Raw genomic sequence first — 5222 nt, 5'->3', positions numbered from 1 at the left:
TCCTAGAGCAGAATATTCTAATAATTGTTTTATCTCAGATACTGAGGAGTATATAACTCATTTTTAAAAATTTAGTCTCTGGTCTAAACAAACTATTCAGTCTAATCATGATCAGAATCAATCAGAGCTGTATTTACATAAATTTATCAGGTATTTAATTGTTAATTCTGTGCGACAAATTGCATTAAGGTTCAATGCCACCTGTCCAATCTTTTATACCTTTGGCAAAGGACCCGCTCACAAGGCTGTTGCCATGGCCACCGGGGCTGGGACCAGCTGGGATGCTCACTTTCCATGGGCCAGGGTTTAGGGCTGGGATTCCCCAATTTTCTGCTCCCGCTAAAACCGTGCTGCCTCTTGTTGCCCTCCCGCCTTCCATGGAAAGTACAAAAAGGAAAGATCCCAGGCTGGGATAAGAACAATTTATTTGGAACAGCAACGAGATAAAAAACAAACAGAAACAAAAATAATATTGATAACAGAAGGGATTTGAAAAAGGGAAAACTTCAACACAAGTGACTGTCTCTTCCTGGCCACAATTTCCTCCTGCCTGCAAAGGACAATCTTCTCCTTGGGGAGAGAGAGAGACCCTTTCCTGCCCCTGGCAATGACTTGAGGTGAGAGTGAATGTAATGACACGGCCCTGGCCAGACCCTCATGTTCTTTGATCCCACATCAGGTCATTGGCAGGGGCAGGAAAAGGGACAGGTGTCTTCCCAGCATGGATCACAGGGAACATGGATCACCATGGCTCTTCCCAACGTGGATCCTCCAATGGGGGATGAAGCTGCAGCAGGGCATAAAGCTCTCCCTGCAGTTGGGGCATTTGCAGGGCTTCCCTTAACGGTGACTCCGCTGGTGTCTCGTCAAGTGAAGCTCTGGGTGAAGCTCTTCCCACACGTGGGGCACTCATACGGCCTCTCCCCAGTGTGGATGCACCTGTGGGTGACGAGGTGGGAATTGCACTTGAAGCCCTTCCTGCAGTCGGGGCAGAGGAAGGGCCTCTCCTTGGTGTGAATCCTCTGGTGTCTGAGGAGAGTGGAGTGAGTCTGAAACCTCTTCTGACACTCAGGACAATCATAGGGCCTCTCCCCACTGTGGATGTGTTGGTGGGTCACAAGGATGGATCTGTAGCTGAACCCCTGTCCTGGGTTGACTATATGATGCTTTTATCCCCAATCGTCTTGTTCTGTTTATACTGAATAATAAGTTTTACACCTTTAAGACTCTCTTCCAGACAGTGAAGAGGGAAGGGAAGAAGCGTGCAGTTTGTTTTCAGACTGCTCTCACTCCTCCACATTCCTGCTCCTGGACTGTGTTGTCTGCGGATGGACAGACAGCCGGACAGAGCTCCTTTTTCCCTTTTTTTCTGCTTTTAGTTAGTTTTAGCTAGCTGAGGCAAAGAAGTTCCCTGGACTGTGATTTTTTTTTTTCCTTTTTTTGGACCTGTTCAAGCCTGCTCTGGACTGAACACCCAGAAGAGCACCGGCGGCTCCACCTGTGGCCCCCCTGGCCGGGCCTGGGCCGCCGCGTTTCCAGCACCAGAGAGACTGATCAAAGACTGAGTGGGGGGGTGAACACCACCTCCCTTACCCAAACTGGCTCAGGTGTAAAACCCCCACCCCGGGAAGGCCACACACACAGCGGACAATGTCACACTTGCCCCGCCCCAGGGGATGTCTCTTTCCTAGTCACTCTCTTGCCCTCCCCCTGTTTTCTCTTTTATTTCATCTCTCTCTACCTCACATATCCTGTTTAATAAAATCCACGTTGCATTTGGTCTCATTAGCACCTTAACTGTGAAAGAGGCATCTCTCTAACAATTTTCTCAACCGGATTGTGACATTATTTTGGCACAGAGAGTTTAGGCACTGTTCTCTGACCCCAAGTGCCTTTGACAACAGCATAGTTCCTTCCTCTGAGGTGGTTGTGGTTCTGTCTGGAGGAACTCTTGGAAAATTGGACGCCACTTCTTCTGAGGGACTTGTGGGAGAACTGATGAGGAAAATGGCTGCTGTGGCTGGCCAGTGTAACGAAATATTTTGTTGTCCTCCCTTGAAAATTTTATTAAAATCACTGGAGGAAAGGGAGCAAATGATACCAGCAAGACTGACAAGATTCATTCACCCCAATGTGAGGAACACAAGGCTGCTAGAAATCCCACAGGGAAGCCCAGCTCAAGTAGCTAAATTCCTAAATTAGTCCTGAATTCACAGGCTTGGAGACTTTGCCACATGTGAAAATCGTGTCTTCGTCCCTGTCACCTTTGTCACAGCTATACAGAGTTTTTCCTTCCTTTTAATAATCTTGGGCCAAATTTCCATCTTTTTGTTTCTTTGTAACCTGCCAGCTGCCAAGCTGGAGCTGTGCAGGAACCGATGAAACTTGGAATTGCCACAGAATTGTTTCTATTGTTGGTTTATTAATGTTTGGGATTTGTTTACATTTCCATCAGAAGTGACTTGTGGCAAGAGCAAATGTTCCTCAAGGCATTTAACGTGGTGTTAAGTTTGATTTTTGCCAAGTTTATTTTGTCCATTGCCCTGGGGATGCTCGAGGGATGCTTGGGAGGGGCTTGGGAGGATTTTGTCCCTGTCCCTGTCACCCCAGGCCATTCCTGAGGTGGTCTCCATCACTCCCACCCCAGGAGGCTGGAGAGAGGGACCCTGGGACCCCAAAACCCCCCAGCATCCCTAAGCAAGACCCTGGAGAGGGGGGATCCCCAGGAGCTATGGGATCTTTGGGAGCCATGAAAAAGGGGACCACCAGAACCCCAGAGGGATGAGACTGGAAACAAGACACTCCTGGTGACATTTTTTTAGATTCACTTTTGCATTTTGAAGGCTTTTATGGACACCAGGTGACTTCTGGAGATTGACTTGGGCAGAGGACCTTCAGACTCACTGTGCTCATCCCTTGTTTTTCCCCAAACCAGGTTTTCCCATTCCCAAATCTTGGCCCAATGGAGGAGAAGGCTGCAAGGAAGAGGAAGATGCCCGGAGACACACAGACAGGTGAGGAGGAAGTCACTGTCCCCTTTCCCCCTCTCTCCTGCTCCATCTCCCAGCCCAGCATGGCCCCCAGCTGCAGGACAACCCACTGCCAACGCTGTCCTGCTGGGGATGCACTGGGGGATCTCCTGCCCCTTCCCTCTGGCACGGAGGCACATTCACAGGCTCTGGGGCAGGAGGGGGAACTGCGGGCGGTTTGGGGTGCGTGGCTCGGCTGCTCCCGGTGCGGTTCCCCCGAGCCCCCGGCGTGGCTCTGCCAGGCCCCCCCACCACGGCACTGGTCGGAGGTTCTTTAACAGAAATGCTGGTAAATTGACCATCTGGAATGACACTCAATACGATTTCAAGAAGCTGCTGGTTTGCTGGGCAGTTTGCCAAATTCCACATTGTTTTTTCTTTCAGTAAAACTTTAAAAGCTCTTAATAAATTTATGATGGCATAAAATTTGTGGCTACCATTGGCTTTTCTCAAAACTAAATTACATAAAATCATGACACACTTATTACATCCTTTTAATCCCTCCAGTAAATCTATCATGCTGTTAATTCAATTCCAGATTGTTCAACTTTTTCAGTGCCTTATTTCCATTAATAGCATCAGAATAAGTTAAATTTTGTTGTATGTATAACTTCTAATGATAGAAAGAGCCCTCAAGAGCTTTCTGTATTTTGACTATCACTATGTTGGATTTGTTGCGGAGTCCAGGACCCTGACGCACTGAGAGGAGGCTGAAGAAGCTGCTCAAGGAGTCAGAAGCAAAACTCCAAGTCCCCTGGAGCATGGCTGGGCCCCAGTGAGGGCAGGGAGTGCCAAAGGCTCCCCAGGGACTGCTGAGAGCAGATCCTTGAGGCCAGGAGTGCAGGGAGCCCAAGGCTCTGGGCAGGGAACTGCAATGCTGAGCAAGGCCTGGGCTGGCTGGGGGAAGCAGAAAGGCCAAGCCCTGAGCCCAGCCTGGGCCAGCAGGGCCTGTCCCTCACGGGTGGCTCAGGGCTTTTTGTGGGGCAGGGGGATGTGAGGGGCAGCAAGGACAAATGTCATAAACCTGTGTGACACTCCAGATCCTCAGGGAACCAAGGGGCCAATGTGACACTGAGGGGCCTCATGGAAACAAAAGGCCATTGTGAGCCTGCAGGGCTGGAACACCCCAGAACACTGAAATGCTGGGGGGAACCAAAGGTTCCTTTCCTTGAGTTTGGTGCACAGGAGAAACACCAACCAGATATTCTCAACATGGCCCTGGTGAGGGACTGCCAGCTGATTGCCCAGTCAGAGTCAGGGTAGGGCCAGCTGTTAGTATGTGATTGATTGACAATTCAACCAATCAGAGCTGTGTTAGTGCTGCCTCTTGTTTGATTGATTGATTGATTGATTGATAGCTTGGCCAATCAGTGCCAGGGCTGGGGGCAGGGCTCTGTCCCACCACAAACCAAGGCCTGACCTGGCCCTGGCCCCACATGGGCATCCCGAGCATCCCAAGGTGTCTCGGGACATCGATCTCATCCAGCCTCTGACAGTGACCACAGCGACGCTACCACCTGACAGGTCCAGCTGACCTTGCCATGTTGACGGCTGCTTCTCATCTGCCCCTGGAGCACTGGGGCTCTGGGCTTTCCTTCCTGTGGGAGAGAACTGTCCTTGTCCTCCAGGGACCTATGGCAAAAATTGGGATTTCTCCTCCAAATTTCCTTACATGCAAAGATTGTTCCCAGAAGAAATCTGCCAGAACAGACAGATCTGGCTGCCTTGGCCAGCTGGGGCCCACCTCTCATCTGCCTTTGAAATACTGGGACCATGTGCTTTTATTTCCTATGGGATAAAACCATCCATCTTGACCAGGGACCCATGGCCAAAACTGGGCATCTGCCTCCAGCATTCCCTGTATCCAAGGGTAGCTCCCAGACAAAAGCTGCCAGGACTGACAAGTCTGGCTGGCTTTGGCTTCCAGAGGGCTGGCACTCACCTGCCTTTGAAACACTGGGGCTTTGTGCTTTCCGTCTGTCCTGAGTTGACTATATGATGCTTTTATCCCCAATCGTCTTGTTCTGTTTATACTGAATAGTAAGTTTTACACCTTTAAGACTCTCTTCCAGGCAGTGAGGAGGGGAGGGAAGAAGCGCGCAGTTTGTTTTCAGACTGCTCTCACTCATCCATATTCCTGCTCCTGGACTGTGTTGTCTGCGGATGGACAGACAGCCGGACAGAGCTCCTTTT

The sequence above is a fragment of the Passer montanus genome, unplaced genomic scaffold, assembly GCF_014805655.1.
Source record: "Passer montanus isolate IOZ18808 unplaced genomic scaffold, ASM1480565v1 scaffold556, whole genome shotgun sequence".
NCBI lineage: Eukaryota > Metazoa > Chordata > Aves > Passeriformes > Passeridae > Passer > Passer montanus.
This window is presented reverse-complemented; position numbering follows the sequence as displayed.